Raw genomic sequence first — 16424 nt, 5'->3', positions numbered from 1 at the left:
CCCCTGGAGAAGGGAATCGCTATTCTTGCCTGGAGAATTCCATGGACAGAGGAGCCTGGTGGGCAGCAGTCCATGGGGTCACAAAGAGTTGGACACAACTAAACAACTAACACACACACACACACATTGGCGCTTGAAGTGAAAGCAGAATGCCTTTTTTCTACCACCATATTAAAAAAAAAAATCAGTATCTTTCAGAGATTATATTATCTGGAAAGGTCAATGAAAAGCTGAAAGAGAAGATTTTTCACCAGTGTGTGTATAAATATCATACCCAATAAAATATTCCATGTAGAAATATTTGAGCCAAGTTTCATTAGACATTACATTCCTTGCTTGGAATGCATGGCACAGTGCTCAGTTTACCTTGTACATGGGTTCGTTTGGGTTTGCATGGATTATCTAGAAGCTTCAGAAGACCAACACTGGTCTCTACATAACAGACTGCCTTGCCTGGAATTATTTTATTTGCATTAGTGAGACCATATGCAACTTTTAAAAACCTGGAGTGCCAACAATGATCTCTTCTTCCTACAACTTCTTTATCTTTTCTTCTTTTCATTTTTTTTTTTTAAAGCAGAAATCCTTCCCTGGAGCCATCAAGTAAATGGTAAACAGTCTCCACCATTTATTAATTCCTTTGATGTTACCAGCAATGGATTTGGGGGTGTTCTAAAAAGGCTTGATGGCAGGAACTTCCCTGGTAGCCCAGTGGTAAAGAATCTGCCTTACAATGCAGGAGACCACACCATGGGTTCCGTCCCTGGTCATGGAACTGAGATCCCACATGCCTCAGAGCAGCTAAGCTTATGTGTCACAACTATTGAAGCCAGTATGCTGTGGAGCCCCCCTGCCACAGAGAGTCCATGTGCCACATCAAAAGACCTACATGCCTGACACAGCCAAATAAATAAATGAATTAAAAATATTAAAAAAAAAAAAAAAAACAACACTAAAAGTCATGATGGCAGAGGCATCTGTGTGCTTTCCAAAGATGAATTCTCATCACACATTTCACGTAAGATCGTCCTGAAAAAATCTGGTGGTGGCATTCTCCCATTTCCTGCAATAATGTGACACCTTGTTCCATTCCGTTAACTAAAAGCTCGGAAATACTTTCTCTAGAGCTGATAGGATAGTGAGTGCCCTTACTAGGAAGCTTCCCAGGAGTCAGAGTACTAAGGACGTGCTGAGTCCACCCACCCAGCCCATATTCTCTTGTGTTTTCCAATATATTCCTCATGTGTTCAGTGTTAAAAAATTGGAAAGCTTTTTTTTTTTCCCGTTACTGATACCAAGAATCATTTGACTAGTCCAAAATGGTTTTGAGAATTAAAAAAACTAGATTTAGAGAGATATCAAACCTCTATAGGACATTTTATCTAATTCTTACCTCTTCTGGAAGGTCTTAAGTCTTAAAGAAGCAGATTCTAAAAGGGAAAAGAGTGTTTAAAAAGGAAAAAGAAAGCCAATTTTCCCCATCATCAGTTTAGTTTATTTCAGTTCAGATCAGTTCAGCACATAGTTACCGAAGATCCATAGGTGCTGGCATCAAATGAGGTGCTGGAGATACCAAGAAGAAGATACAGTTTCTTCATCCAAGTTAATCAAGGTCTAATGGATGAGACAGGAACGTAAAATGGACACTTTCAAAAATATGGCAAAGACGATAATGGAGTTGTTCTCAGGATGCTCTAGGACTCCAGAAGAGGATGCTGTGGTTACTGCAGTGATGGGTAGATGGGTGCTGTTGAGTGATGATAATGCCTTAACTATGCTTAAAGTGTGAAAAGGGGATTGCAGGCTAAGGAAGTTTAAAGTGGGGAAAAGGAAAAGAGGTGAGTCTGGGAAGGCTCGAAGGCAATTCAGAAGGAAGGAATAACATGGACAAAGGAGAAAAGATGCAGAATAGGATGTGCTTACTGGAGAGCTGTGAATATCTATGAACCCTGAGTATGTATTATGAGGAGGGGAATGGTGGAGGATGAGGCTGGAAGGGCATTGACCACTCAGGTCATTGAGGGCTTTAATGAGAACATGAAGAGGAAGGAGAGAGTTGGGTCAAAGACCAGACCCTAAGAAGCATTAACATTTAAAGGCTAGGCTGAAATTAGGGCATGGAACAATAGACTGGTTCCAGATTGGGAAAGGAGTACGTCAAGGCTGTATATTGTCACCCTGCTTATTTAACTTATGTGCGGAGTGCATCATGCGAAATGCCAGACTACGTGAAGCACAAGCTGGAATCAGGATTGCTGGGAGAAATATCAATAACTTCAGATATGCAGATGAAACCACCCTTATGGCAGAAAGCAAAAAAGAACTGAAGAGCCTCTTGATGAAAGTGAAGAGGACAGTGAAAAAGTTGGCTTAAAACTCAACATTCAGAAAACTAAGATAATGGCATCCAGTCCCATCACTTCATGACAAAGAGATGGGGAAACAATGGAAATGGTGACAGACTTTATTTTGGGGGGCTCCAAAATCACTGCAGATGGTGACTGCAGCCATGAAATTAAAAGACACTTGCTCCTTGGAAGGAAAGCTGTGACCAACCTAGATAGCATATTAAAAAGCAGAAACATTACTTTGCTGACAAAGGTCTGTCTAGTCAAAGCTATGGTTTTTCCAGTAGCCATGTATGGATGTGAGAGTTGGACCATAAAAAAAGCTGAGCGCCAAAGAATTGATGCTTTTGAACTGTGATGTTGGAGAAGACTCTTGAGAGTCCCTTGGACTGCAAGGAGATCAAACCAGTCAATCCTACACTTGATCTTAGCCAAAAGGCCAAGAAGCGATCAAACCAGTCAATCCTAAAGGAAATCAGTACTGAATTTTCATTGGAAGGACTGCTGCTGATGCTGAAGCTATAATACTTTGGTCACCTGATGCGAAGAACTGACTCATTGGAAAAGACCCCGATGCTGGGAAATATTGAAGGCAGGCGGAAAAGGGGACGACAGAGGATGAGATGGTTGGATGGCATCACTGACTCAATGGACATGAGTTTGAGCAAGCTTTGGGAGTTGGTGATGGACAGGGAAGCCTGGTGTGCTGCAGTCCATGGGATCACAAAGAGTCGGACATAACTGAGTGAACTGAACTGAAATTAGGAGGTACTTCCAGACTTCTTCAGATAAAGCATGTGTGTGTGTGTGTGTGTGTGTGTGTGTGTGTGTGTGTGTGTGTGTAAAGAAGAGATTAGAGAATGTACTTCAATGCTTAAACAAAACGACTCTTCCAAAGACCCTTAACTCTGAAAATCCTCCAAACTTTATAAGTCATTCGTTCTTCATCAGGACAATAGAAAGCTCTAAGAAATTTAAGAGGCACACTCAGATTTTCTTCTCTTTTCAGTTTGTGATTTTGAGAATCAAGTTAATTGATAAGGACTTTGGTTAGCCATTCGAGACAAAAACTACTTCCTTCAGAATCTTTTTTTCATTTCATGCGGGAAGGGCATATTGGTGGGTTTGTTCTACTCTTTTCTGGTTAGAAATATGGCTTCAGTCATCAGTCATGTATTTATTTGACCAGAAATTTAACAAATATTTAGTGAGCATCTACAGTGTACATAGCTAGGCACTGAGGCGGATAGAAAGATGAAAGAGGCACAATCTGCCTTTGTTTAACCAAAACAATGGCAACACCAAGAAGAATGTGATCAGTGTCTCAAGAGATGGTCACTATAACTGTGTGATGTTACTGATTGATGTGCTTTGTCTACTACTCTTGGCAATTATGCCTGGAAACATCCAGAAAATATTTCCATGTATCCATACTTTTAAGTCATAGTGATCTGTAGGTCCAGACAGAGCAAACTATAAATTAAAACCACACGACCTGTCAGAAGTATTTGTGATAAGAAAGATGAAATTCAGTCAACACTATTGCTATCTTAAGTTATAAGAACAACTCTCTTTGCTAACTTGTTAGATATGCTCATGTTATAAGAGTAGAAAATGCCTGCTTTTAAAAAATGAATATAAGATAATGTGAAGATAATGTTCAAACAATGTGTTTTTAAGAATTCATTTGAACCAGTCCTAATGAGATGGATGAAACTGGAGCCCCTTATACAGAGTGAAGTAATCCAGAAAGATAAAGAACATTACAGCATACTAACACATATATATGGAATTTAGAAAGATGGTAACGATAACCCTATATGCAAAACGGAAAGAGACACAGAAATTCAGAACAGGCTTTTGAACTCTGTGGGAAAATGTGAGGGTGGGATATTTCAAAAGAACAGCTTGTATACTATTTATGGTGAAACAGATCACCAGCCCAGGTGGGATGCATGAGACAAGTGCTCGGGCCTGGTGCACTGGGAAGACCCAGAGGAATCGGGTGGAGAGGGAGGTGGGAGGGGGGATCGGGATGGGGAATACGTGTAAATCTATGGCTGATTCATATCAATGTATGACAAAAAAAAAAAATAAAAATAAAAATAAATAAATAAAAATCTAAATAACAATAAAAAATTTAAATCTTTAAATATTTTTAAAATTTAAAAATATTTAAACTTGTTTAAAGTTAGGTAGAAAACAACCAAGCAAATAAAAAGCAGGGATTCTTTCTTGCTTTAGCTCCAAAATCGAAGTCTAATATTTATGGGAGAGGGTAAGTTATATTGTCACAGGATTTAAAAATTTCATTATCAGTGCAAAATAAGTCAAACCTGTAGTCAATTTCTTAATGTCACAAGCATATATCAACATTTTAATATGAAACAAGTCTATATTTCCTTTCTTGAATTATTCATTTTTGTATCAGAGATAATGTTAATACAAACCAATGAAAATTTGTTGGCTATGAGTACGTTCTTTGGTGGTTTACTGTTAACCCTACAGAGATAGAAGCTGTAATTTTTATTTCTCAATTTTGATTTTAATTCACATAGTTAAAAAAAAACCCTAGATTTTTAAAGGCAATTAAGCAGGTTGTACTGGAGGATCTATTGATTCATCCTTTTGAACACTCACTATGGAGATAGGCAGTATTAAATCACAGGAGTTGAGGTACTATATTTCACACAGCATTTGCATCTTTAAGTAATGATGGTTGTGAAAAAGTGCCTATTTTCATTCATCAGAGAGAATTTCTTTGACTGACTCGGTCAATAACAGATCTGACAAGGCCTTTGGTGACTGAGTTCTCTCAAGACTCAAGCCAGTGTCAGCTTAATTGGCCTCTCCCCACCGCATAATGTTGATAGTCTGTTTAGAAATTGCAGACTAACTCTGTAACAGCAAATAACCTGTTTCAGCATGATCAAAACCTTATGTCTCCTGTCTACCCAAACCCGTTCCTTAAAGAAGAGGGTAAATTTGTCCAGCCCTGAGTAAAAGAAGTTTGTAAATGAATAAAGATATATTTGGAAAATCTCAATCCCCCATTCATTTAGTTATAGAGTTTAATGAAGTATTACCTGTATGCAGCGTGTACATATAAATGCTTCTCATGTCACCTCATCAATGCTTTATGTGTTTTGGCTCCTGCTCTTCTTCAGACCCTCTGTAGCAAGTGTATGAATAAGTGCAAGTGCATCTTAAATACAACTCCTAAGTTCATTGCTGGAGTTAATTTTGTCTTCATTTGGCTTTGAGTTGCTCAGGGGAGGGGCTGCGTCTGCTATTTCCTCTACAAACTCTCCTGATAGCAAGATATGCATACTTGCCATTGGGACTCAATGGGCATCATCACTTGCTTGCCATCAGAACTTTATTAATAAGCCAAGAACTGAAAAATAAGGTTGGCTGGAAGCATGTGATAAAGCCAGATGGAAGGCCTTATCTGCCAGGCAGATTTGGACTCGATAACGTGTGAGTGTGAGCCGGGTGAGCGGAGCCACAAGAGCCGCGCCAGAGGCAGCCACGCTCAGCAGGTGGGCAGCGTGGTGGGCCTGGGGCAGAGGATGGACTGGGCAGTGAGCAGCCGCTGGAGTTTAGGCAAGAAGAGGCAAAGGCCATACATACAGAGTGTAAATGTATATCGCAGTGAAGGACAGCCCTGATCATTGAAGTCTGAAGGAAGCGGTGAGATTCAGAGTTGGAAGAAAATAATTGAGCAAAAAAGGGAAAGGGAGACTGTTCTAGTGTGCTACAGACGTGAGTGGAATTAATGAAAATAATGAAATTTCAACAATAAAATTATTTTTGACAAAAATTCATGTCTTCCTCACCAGGTTAAATAGTTTTCTCCTCTCTCCTTTCCTTTCTTGTGTCTCCTCCTTCTCCTCTTCCTTCTTCAACACTGTCAACAAAATCCTACATTTTATTCTACCCCCACCTCACCCAGTATCTTGGTTTGATTTTGTTGATTGGAAACTGCCTTCCTTTGGACTATTCATTTCTGCAAAATACGTTATCAGACCTTGAAATGAATGACACAGAAAAGTTTAAGAGTAAATTTCTCTGGAGATTCTTTTCTCAGATAAATATGCAGAATTTTATCAACATGGAGTTTTGAAGACTCCTTTTTGTTCCACGATTTCCTTGAACTCCCTTGGCAGAGGTCTGGAAATTCTCTCAGGTTCTTCTGAGATTTGCATGGGTGCTCAGTCACTTCAGTCGTGTCGGACTCTTTGCGACCCCATGGACTGTAGCCTGTCAAGCTCCCCTGTCCATGGGATTCTCCAGGCAAGATTACTGGAGTAGGTTGCCATGCCCTCCTCCAGGCGATCTTCCCGACCCAGGGATCGAACCTGCATCTCTTGCATCTCCTGCATTGCAGGCAGACTCCTGCTAAGCCACCTGGGAAGCCCATCTAAGACTTCTGCTTGTTAAATAAGGCCTGAATCTCTAGGAATGTGACCTGGAGGGAAGTACATGTTGCTTGCTTCCATTGGCATAGCCTGCTTTTCTTGTCAGACCCTCCTCCCCGGCTGTGTGTGTATGTGTGTGTGTGACAGAGAGAGGGAGGAGAGATGGCAGGCAAGTGAAATGTCTTTTATCAAAGGTATTAGCATATAGGGCCAGAGGACTGAACATATCTTGTGTGTTTGAATCTAAATTGAATCACCAAGTCAAAGACTCCATTAAGAGAAAGGAGAATTGGGACTTCCCTGGTGCTGTCAATACAGGGGCCCAGGTTCCATCCATGGTCAGGGAACTAGATCCCTGATGCTGCAACTAAGAGTTTGAATGCTGCAACTGAAAGATCCCGCATGCCCCAGTGAAGATTGAAGATCCCATGCACCACAACTAAAACCTGGATTTTTGTTTGTAGGTCACTCAGTCATGGCTGACTCTTTGTGACCCCATACAGCCCATGGAATTCTCCAGGCCCAGAATACTTGAGTGGGTAGCTTTTCCCTTCGCCAGGGGATCTTCCCAACCCAGGGATCAAGTCCATGTCTCCCGCATTAGAGGTGGATTCTTTACCAGCTAAGTCACAAGGGAAGCCTTGTGCAGCCAAATAAATATTTTTTAAAAAGAGAAAGCAGAGTGGAACTCTAAGTATAGTCCATGCTGATCTGAGAAGTTCCAGAACTGTAATGCTAATATTGGAGTCACTCTTTAGGAGGGACCAGTGTGACTCAGTGAGGTGCTAAATTTACGTAAAAGATTGGAATGGTTGGAGTTGTCTGTCCTGGTCCAAAGTCACCAAAGTAATGAAGCTTAGGAAAAGCATCTCTCCAAAATACTTTGTTTTTCATTTGCAAAAAAGAGGAACAAAATGCTTCTTGTTTTGTAAGTCATCAACTGCTCTAAGTCTTTAATCAGCTTTATTCCAGGAAAGAGGGAATTGATTGAACTGGATGATTTTCAGAGATAGTATGCATGTATGCATGCATGCTCAGTCATGTCCAGCTCTTTGCGACCCCATGGACTGTAGTCTGTCAAGCTCCTCTGTCCAGGGAATTTTCCAGGCAAGAATACTGGAATGGGTTGCCATTTCCTACTCCACAAAGACAGTATATTTTTGGTCAATTGAAGATATATAGCTTTACAGTTTAAAGTTCAGTCTCTAGAGTCAAACAAACCTGGATTTAAATCTTTGTCTGATATTTTATTAGCTTTGTGAATTTGGGCAAGTTGCTTAAACTCTGTAACTCTCTGTTTAATAATCTATAAAAGGAGGGTAACAATAGAACTTATCTCTTAGGATTTGGGGGATGATTTAATGAAGTTAAAAACATAAAGTTCTTGGCACCATGCCTGACATAGAGTAAATGCTCAATAATGTTAGTGATTTTTACCATTATGATTATTTTCAGTCTAATTTTTCCTTCTCCCAGATTAATATTGAATTGCTGTCCTTTTTTTTTTAATTTATTTTTGGCTGCACTGAGTCTTTATTGCTGTTTTGGGCTTCTCTATTTGCTACAAGCAGGGGCTGCTCTCTGGTTGCTGCTCACAGGCTTTGGAGTGCAGACTTAGTTGCTCTGCTGCATGTGCGATCTTCCCAGACCAGGGATCAAACCCGTGTCCCCTGTATTGACAGGTGGATTCTTAACCATTGGACCCCCGAGGAAGTCCTGAATTGCTATTCTGAAATGACTGTGTTTATTCCTGTCTCTAAAATCCCAATGTACTAGAGTCAGCTATCTAATAATTTAGCAACGTTTTTATTATTTACTGGGTACAAATGACTTTAGCAGGTGCTGTATGAGAGATGAGAAAGAAACAAAAAATTGAATATTGGTCATGAGACTCCTGTTGCCAGGTTAAAGAGACGGAAGATAAATACACAGAAAAAAAAACAGAAGAAAATGTGCAAATGAGTACTTTAATAAACAAATTAATTTGCTACTAACAGAATTAATAAAAGAAAAACAAGTGCTGTAGTTTTTGTTATTAACATTTTAACAGTTTTTTGGTTAAATTATTCATACTCGTGGGGAAAACGTAGACAGAACACAAAAGTATACACTGATATTTCAAGATTGCTTCTTTTATGATTTACTTTCTGTTTCGGGAACTTCCTTTAGCCATTCTTTTAGAGGAAATCTGTTGATGACAGGTTCTCTTTGTTTTGTAATGTGTTGATTTCCTCTTCATTACCAAGGGATATACTTTCACTGGATATAGAATTCTAGGTTGCCAGATGTTTACCTTCAGCACCTGAAAAATGTTGTGTCACCTTCTGCAAGCCCTCGCGGCTTCTGATGAGAAATTCTCTGTCGTTTAATTGTTTTTCCCTCTAGGTAAGGCATCATTTGTCTCTTGCTGCTCTTGAGAATGTTTTCTTTGCTTTTGGTTTTCAGAAGTTTGACCGTGATGTGTGTTACTGTAGAATTCTTTTGAGTTTCTATTTGGAGCTTGCTTAGTGTCTTCAACATGTATGCGTTGTTCCAAATTCGGGAAATTTTCAGCCATTATCTAAAGATGCTTTTTAAGCCCTGCTTCTTTCTCCTGTTCTTCTGAAACTCCAGTGACACAAATGTTAGGACTTTCACTATAGTCCCACAGACTCTGTTCCCCCCACCCCGCCCCCTTTTTTTTCTAGTCCATTTTCTCTCTGTTCTTATTGGCTTATTTCTATTGTTCTGTCTTCAAGTTTACTGATTATTTTCTCTGTCCTCCCCATTCTCTTGTTGAGCATATCCATTAAGTTTTTTTTTTTTCTTTTTTTGGTTATTGTATTCCTCAATCCTGAAATTTCTATTTGTTTCTAATTTATGTCATCCTTATAAAAACTATAGCTTTCTGTTTTCATTTGTTTCAAGCGTGTTCACAACTGTTAAAAGTATTTTTATGATGGCTGCCAGAAAGTCTCTGTCAGATTATCCAACATCTGTATTATTTCAGTGTTGGCATCTAAACAGATGAACATTGTTTTTTCTCCTTCAAGTTGAGATTTTGCTGCTTCTTGTATGATGAGTGATATTCAGTTGTATACTAGACATTTACAGTGTTGTGTTATGAAACTCTGGATCTCATTTAAATCTTCTGGTTTAGGAGACTTTCTCTGACACTTTTCCAGAGGGGAAGTTGGTGGGAGGCTGCCTCCTCACTGCCAGGTGGTGGGAGAAGTCTGGGTGCCCACTTGGCCTCTATTGACCCCTGAGGGACAGAGTGGGCAGGAGCAGTCCTATAGCTGATAAGCAGGCGGAGGAGTCAGGCTCCCCACGAGGCCACCAGTGACATCACCCTGGCCAGAGGGAGTCGGGTGCCTCATTGCTGCTCCCCGCCTGGTCTCCACTGGCACAGCTTTGAGGGAAGAATGCCCTGCTACCGCTAAGTGAGGGTGGCAGTCCACATATCATACATACGGGGAGATAAAGGGGTGCTGCGTTACCACCAGGTGAGGTTCACAGTTCAGACTCCCCCTGTGATCTCTACTGACATTGTGAGTGAGAAGCGATGTTACTGTCAGGCTAGAGTGAAATTCCTGACTGCACTAAGGGAGAGGGTGGCCTGTTACGGGCCAGCAAGGTCTCTAGTCCCCTCTCGGCCTTTGCTGACAGTGCTGTGAGTGGGCTGCACATTTTTCTCTCATCTTTGGGGTGGTATCAGTGGAGACATTTGGAAGCCACCCCCCGCTTAGCACCAATGGCGGAGACCAAGTGGGGAGCAGGAATGAGGTACCCCTCTCCCTTAGGCTAAGAGTGGATTGGGGTGGGGGCAGTTATTGTCTAAATGTTCTCTGTCTTCCTTGGTTAGTCCTTTCCCAGTCCTTTGGTTAGAGAGAATTCACTTGCCTTGGGGCTGTTTTTCCCCTTGTCTGTGCTCATTGGCTCTTATGGGTGACTGCTTCTCCCGCAAAAAGAAAACCCAGGGGAGTCACTTCAGTGTCTTTCCCCAGGTCCTGACCTCTCTACCTTCTCCCTACCTGTCAAAGTCTTCTTTTTTTTTTTAAATTGTTTATTTATTTTTGGCTGCACTGGTTCTTCATTGCTGTGCATGGACTGCAGAGAGCGGGGGCTACTCTCTTTGGTGGAGCGTGTGCTTTAGGATATGCAGGCTCAGTAGTTGTGGCTTGAGGGCTCTGGAGTATGGGCGCAGTATTTGTGGCTCATGGACTTAGTTGTTCCACGGCATGTGGGGTCTTCCCTGACCAGGGATCAAACTGGTGTTTCCTGCATTGGCAGGTGAATTCTGGACCACCAGGGAAACCCCTAAGAATCTTCTTACATTTATTTTACATATAATGTCAGGAGTTTTAGTTGACCTCCTTTTTGTTCCTATCTTTGAGCCATAACTCATAACTGGTGAACATGTAAATGTATTATAACTTTTGTATTGTAAATAATTCTCCAGTGAACATCTTTATGACTAGAACCTTAGGCTAGATGAACAGGAAAGGAAATAACCAACCTGAAATATGTGAACATATTTAAAATTTTTGCTATCTTTACCAGATTATTTTCCAGAAGGAACATACCCACATGTACTTTTACTAGCAATATGTAAAAATACTCATTTCAAAAGATACCCTAGACATCTTTAAAATTTTCCTAATTTTAAAGATGCATATTGGTACAATAGTTAAATATCTACTAAGATTTTAAATAATATGAAGGATTAGCATCATTGATTATAAAATAATCCACCAAAAAAAAGGTATAACAATCATAACATCACCTTTTTGAATGCTTAAAAAGTGTCAGGCATGCTGCTGAACCTTTAACATTTTATTCTCATGCCAACTTAATGAGGTAAGTATCATGATCTTCATTTTATGAGACTTGGCGAGTACAGACAATTTGCCTAGGTCACATAATTAATAAGTGGTAGAACTGAACTTTAATTCAGTGTTCTCCAGCTCCAGATCTCTCGTGGATTCACTGTGGGCAGCAATAGTGAGCTGATTTGTTTAAATGATTCACAGGCTCATTCATTGTCAGAAATGGAGGGCAGCATTAGAACATTTCCTCATTGAGTATCAGCAGATGGCACAAGAAAAACCTTATTCAATCTACTGATTCCAATTTCAGTATACAACTATTAATAAGTGGTGATGGAGAAAATCAATCAAAGATGTCAGATCTTCACCTTAATTGTAGACTATTAAAAAACCTTCAAATCAATATCTAGTTTTAAATTATGTGAATGATTTATTTTGTGAGAACTGCGTCCTGGAAATAATGACCAAATCTGGAAGAAAACACAAGCTGACTTCTATCAAAATGGGATTTGGGTGGAATTGGATGTGACTAAGGCGTCAATATGCTAAGGGATGGAAAAAGAGATCTTTTGCTTTTAAAAAATTTTCACTCAAGCCCTTTAGAGATGAACTTTGATTACCATTAATGCTCTGCTATGATGACAGTGCTTTGAAATACTCAGAGGAATGAGCCAACAAGATACTTCCTTTCCAATCTCATCTAATGTAGCAATTATAATTTGAATCAGAGCCAAGGGAATTATAACAATTGCACAGAGTCATATGGCAGGAAAACCAAGGTTTATTCCTCACATTTGACCATCATTAGTGAAACCCTGTGGACAGTCTGGAGAATATGAAAAATGTCACAAATTGGTGCAGGTGATTTTTATGCAGAGTGGACAAAGGGACAGAATTACTGTAAAAAGAATTTTTATCTAATAATTTGGAAGTCGAGAGAATGTGCCTGTATACAGAGATAAATTAGGCCCCCAAGTTCCAGTTCAGTTATTTACCACAGCTGATTAAACTGACCCTAAATAGGGAGAGATCAATTGTTCCAGTTGTTGTGGTGTGGTATCACTTGAACAGCCCAGATTTTCCCTTTGTGTCACTTGTTAAAATGGGTGGTGTGTGGAAATGATAAGGCCTTGTTAGACATAAATCAGAGTATGATAAAAATACTGAAATCCACATTTAATGCCTGTTGTTACTTGCAGTGGGATTCTGATGAAACAAAAAGCCTATTATATATAAAGTTTAAATATTATGTTAATCAGAAGGCCTGCTACTGTTGACATCTATTTTTATATTTAATTATTGTTAATTAATTAACAGTGTGTTTATTTAGAGAGAAGACAATACCTTATTAAATAGCTTTTTCATACAAACACAAATGAAAGGTTATTTGACAACCAGTATGCAAACAGCGTGTATTCATTTGAGAAAATGTTTGAGGGAAATCCTTTGCCTGCAAAATTTTAAGAGTATTTATTCACATATTATTTACATAAATATATGTATTTATCTATTTGTTTGCTTATTTATTCATTTATTTATATAAATCCTTGTTATTTGCATGCTTGTTTTTTCTGTTTCTCTGAAGATCATCAGACATTTTCCCCTGGTGAGGAGACCCTCCATTTCTTTATAAATTATTGAGAAAATTGATTTGTAACACTTCACTTGTCAATTCTATGCTAGGACGACATACAGTGCAATCCATTGTGACCTAAAGATGAAGGTTAACTCAACCCTGATGAAATTTGATGAACATAAAATTAGGAGATGTAGTCAAAGCATGAAAAATGCAAAAGAATCGGGTGGAGAGGGAGGTGGGAGGGGGGATCGGGATTGGGAATAAAGACCTGCCCTCTGTAGTTGAAATAAAAATAAAAAAAAAAAAAAAGAAAAAAAAAATGCAAAAGAATCTGATTAAGTTTTGCTTCCTACAGCGAGATGAGATTTTATATGTAGAAGCTAGAGTGATTTACATTTAATACATATGTGTTTATTGCACTCACAGTTGTAAAAAAAGGTATTTATTTTTATAAAAACAAGGAATTAATATAAAATTTGTAGAAATAATGTATATAAATAAAATAACTCACGACATATTCAGTGGAAGACCACACCTGTCCATAGTTCACAATACTTGTATATGGTTGGATATATATGAAAAGAGTCAGTCACTCAGTCGTGTCCAACTCTTTGCAACCCACTACGATCCTCTGTCCAAGGAATTCTTCAGGAGTGGGTAGCGATTCTCTCTCCAGGGGATCTTCCTGACCCACGAATTGAACCTGGGTCCCCTGCATTGCAAGCAGATTCTTTACCATCTGAGCCACTAGGAAGCTCATTAGGTATACATAAAGTGTACATATGTGTGTGTGTGTGTATATATGTGTGTATATATATATATATACATTTAAGTATTCTTTTATGTTCAGTTCAGTTGAGTTGCTTAGTTGTCTCCGACTCTTTGCGACCCCATAGATGCAGCACGTCAGGCTTCCCTGTCCATCACCAGCTCCCGGAGCTTGTTCAAACTCATGTCCGTCAAGTCAGTGATGCCATCCAACCATCTCATCCTCAGTCGTCCCCTTCTCTTCCTGCCTTCGATCTTTCCCAGCATCAGGGTCTTTTCCAGTGAGTCAATTCTTTGCATCAGGTGGCCAAGTATTGGAGTTTTAGCTTCAGCATCAGTCCTTCCAATGAATATTCAAGGCCGATTTCCTTTAGGATTGACTGGTTTGATCTCCTTGCAGTCCAAGGGACTCTCAAGAGTCTTCTCCAACACCACAGTTCAAAAGCATCAATTCTTCGGCGCTCAGCTTTCTTTGTAGTCCAGCTCTCACATCCATACATGACTACTGGAAAAACCATAGCTTTGACTAGAAGGACCTTTGTTGGCAAAATAATGTCTCTGCTTTTTAATATGCTGTCTAGGTTGGTCATAACTTTTCTTCCAAGGAGCAAGCATCTTTTAATTTCATGGCTGCAGTCACCACCTGCAGTGATTTTGGAGCCCCCCAAAATAAAGTCTGTCACTGTTTCCATTGTTTCCCCATCTATTTGCTATGAAGTCGTGGGACCGGATGCCATGATCTTAGTTTTCTGAATGTTGAGTTATAAGCCAACTTTTTCACTCTCCTCTTTCACTTTCATTAAGAGGCTCTTTAGTTTTTCTTGCTTTCTGCCCTAAGTGTGGTGTTATCTGCGTTATCTGAGGTTATTGATATTTCTCCCAGCAATCTTGATTCCAGCTTGTGCTTCATGTAGTCTGGCATTTCGCATGATGTACTCTGCATATAAGTTAAATAAATAGGGTGACAATATACAGCCTTGATGTATTCCTTTCTCGATTTGAAACCAGTCTGTTGTTCCATGTCTAGTTCTAACTGTTGCTTCTTAACCTGAATACAGATTTCTCAGGAGACAGGTAAGGTGGTCTGGTATTCCCATTTCTTTAAGAATTTTCCAGTTTATTGCCGTCTACACAGTCAAAGGCTTTGGCGTAGGCAATAAAGCAGAAGTAGATGTTTTTCTGGAACTCTTGCTTTTTCTACGATCCAGTGGTTGTTGGCAATTTGATCTCTGGTTCCTCTGCCTTTTCTAAATCCAGCTTAAACATCTGGAAGTTCAAGGGGACTGTTGAAGCCTGGCTTGGAGAAGTTTGAGCGTTACTTTGCTAGTGTGTGAGATGAGTGCAATTGTGTGGTCGTTTGGACATTCTTTTGCATTGCCTTTTTTTGGGATTGGAATGAAAACTGACCTTTTCCAGTCCTGTGGCCACAGCTGAGATTTCCAAATTTGCTGGCATATAGAGTGCAGCACTTTCACAGCATCATCTTTTAGAATTTGAAATAGCTCAACTGGAATTCCATCACCTCCACTAACTTTGTTCATAGTGAGCACTTGACTTCACATTCCAGGATGTTTGGCTCTAGGTGGGTGATCACACCATATATATTTTATATATATGTATATAAACTTTTAACTTTGGGAGATAAGAAAGTTTAACAGTATGTTTTGTTATATGTGTTTTAACCACTTTTGAGAATCAAAGTATTGTTGGTTATAGCTGTAGGAAATAAGGAATATATCCAGGCTACTGGGAAACAAATGAATATATTTACAACTTATATTTTATATCACACTTAATATAAAATAAAATTTATAAGTTAATAAGAGAAAAAATAACCCAATTGAAAATTTGGCAAAATATGAAAGAGCCTGTAAAAAATTGAACCTCAACTGTAATCGACTGTAGTGAATGAGATATGATATATTGCTCACTGAATTGGTCAAAATAGGGTAAATATTCAGAGTTGGTTGGTGACAGCATAGATACATGGATGCTGTTGATGGAAGTATAAAATAGTATATATTTTTATTTCAAAAAATATACTTTTTGACAGTATATTAAAAATGTATACATGTAGCTGATTAATTCCATTGTACAGCAAAAGCAGCTATACCTCAATTAAAAAAAACAAATGTATATCCCCTTTAATCTCACAATTGGACTTAAACAATTTATCATATAGAAATGTTTATATACATGCACTAAGATATCTGTGTCTGAGTGTTCACTGCAACCTTGTTCATAATACCATAAAGAGTGACATTTAAATGTTCATTTATAGGGTAGTAATGACAAAAATGATGGTTTTGTAGACTGCTATGAATTCATTAACCAGGGAGCTTTATATTAGGCCCATACAATTTATCATCCAAACTAGGCTACTTTTGACAGTGAAAAAGGGCACTATTAATAGTTAATCCAGGACAGTGGGATAAACCTAGACATGTGATTGCTGAACTCAGTATGCGCTGATGTGGAAAAATGCCCAAAACACATTGTT

At 39.1% G+C, this 16424-nt stretch overlaps 1 protein-coding gene across 10 annotated transcripts in view; it reads left to right on the top strand.

The window, feature by feature from the left end:
- Nucleotides 1–16424, top strand: part of LMNTD1 (lamin tail domain containing 1) — a 475330-nt gene that overhangs the window by 70746 nt on the left and 388160 nt on the right. The window lies entirely within an intron of this gene.

The sequence above is a fragment of the Cervus elaphus genome, chromosome 22, assembly GCF_910594005.1.
Source record: "Cervus elaphus chromosome 22, mCerEla1.1, whole genome shotgun sequence".
Taxonomy (NCBI): Eukaryota; Metazoa; Chordata; class Mammalia; order Artiodactyla; family Cervidae; genus Cervus; species Cervus elaphus.
Note: the sequence above shows the minus strand (reverse complement) of the source record. Positions and strands in the feature narration are given on the sequence as shown.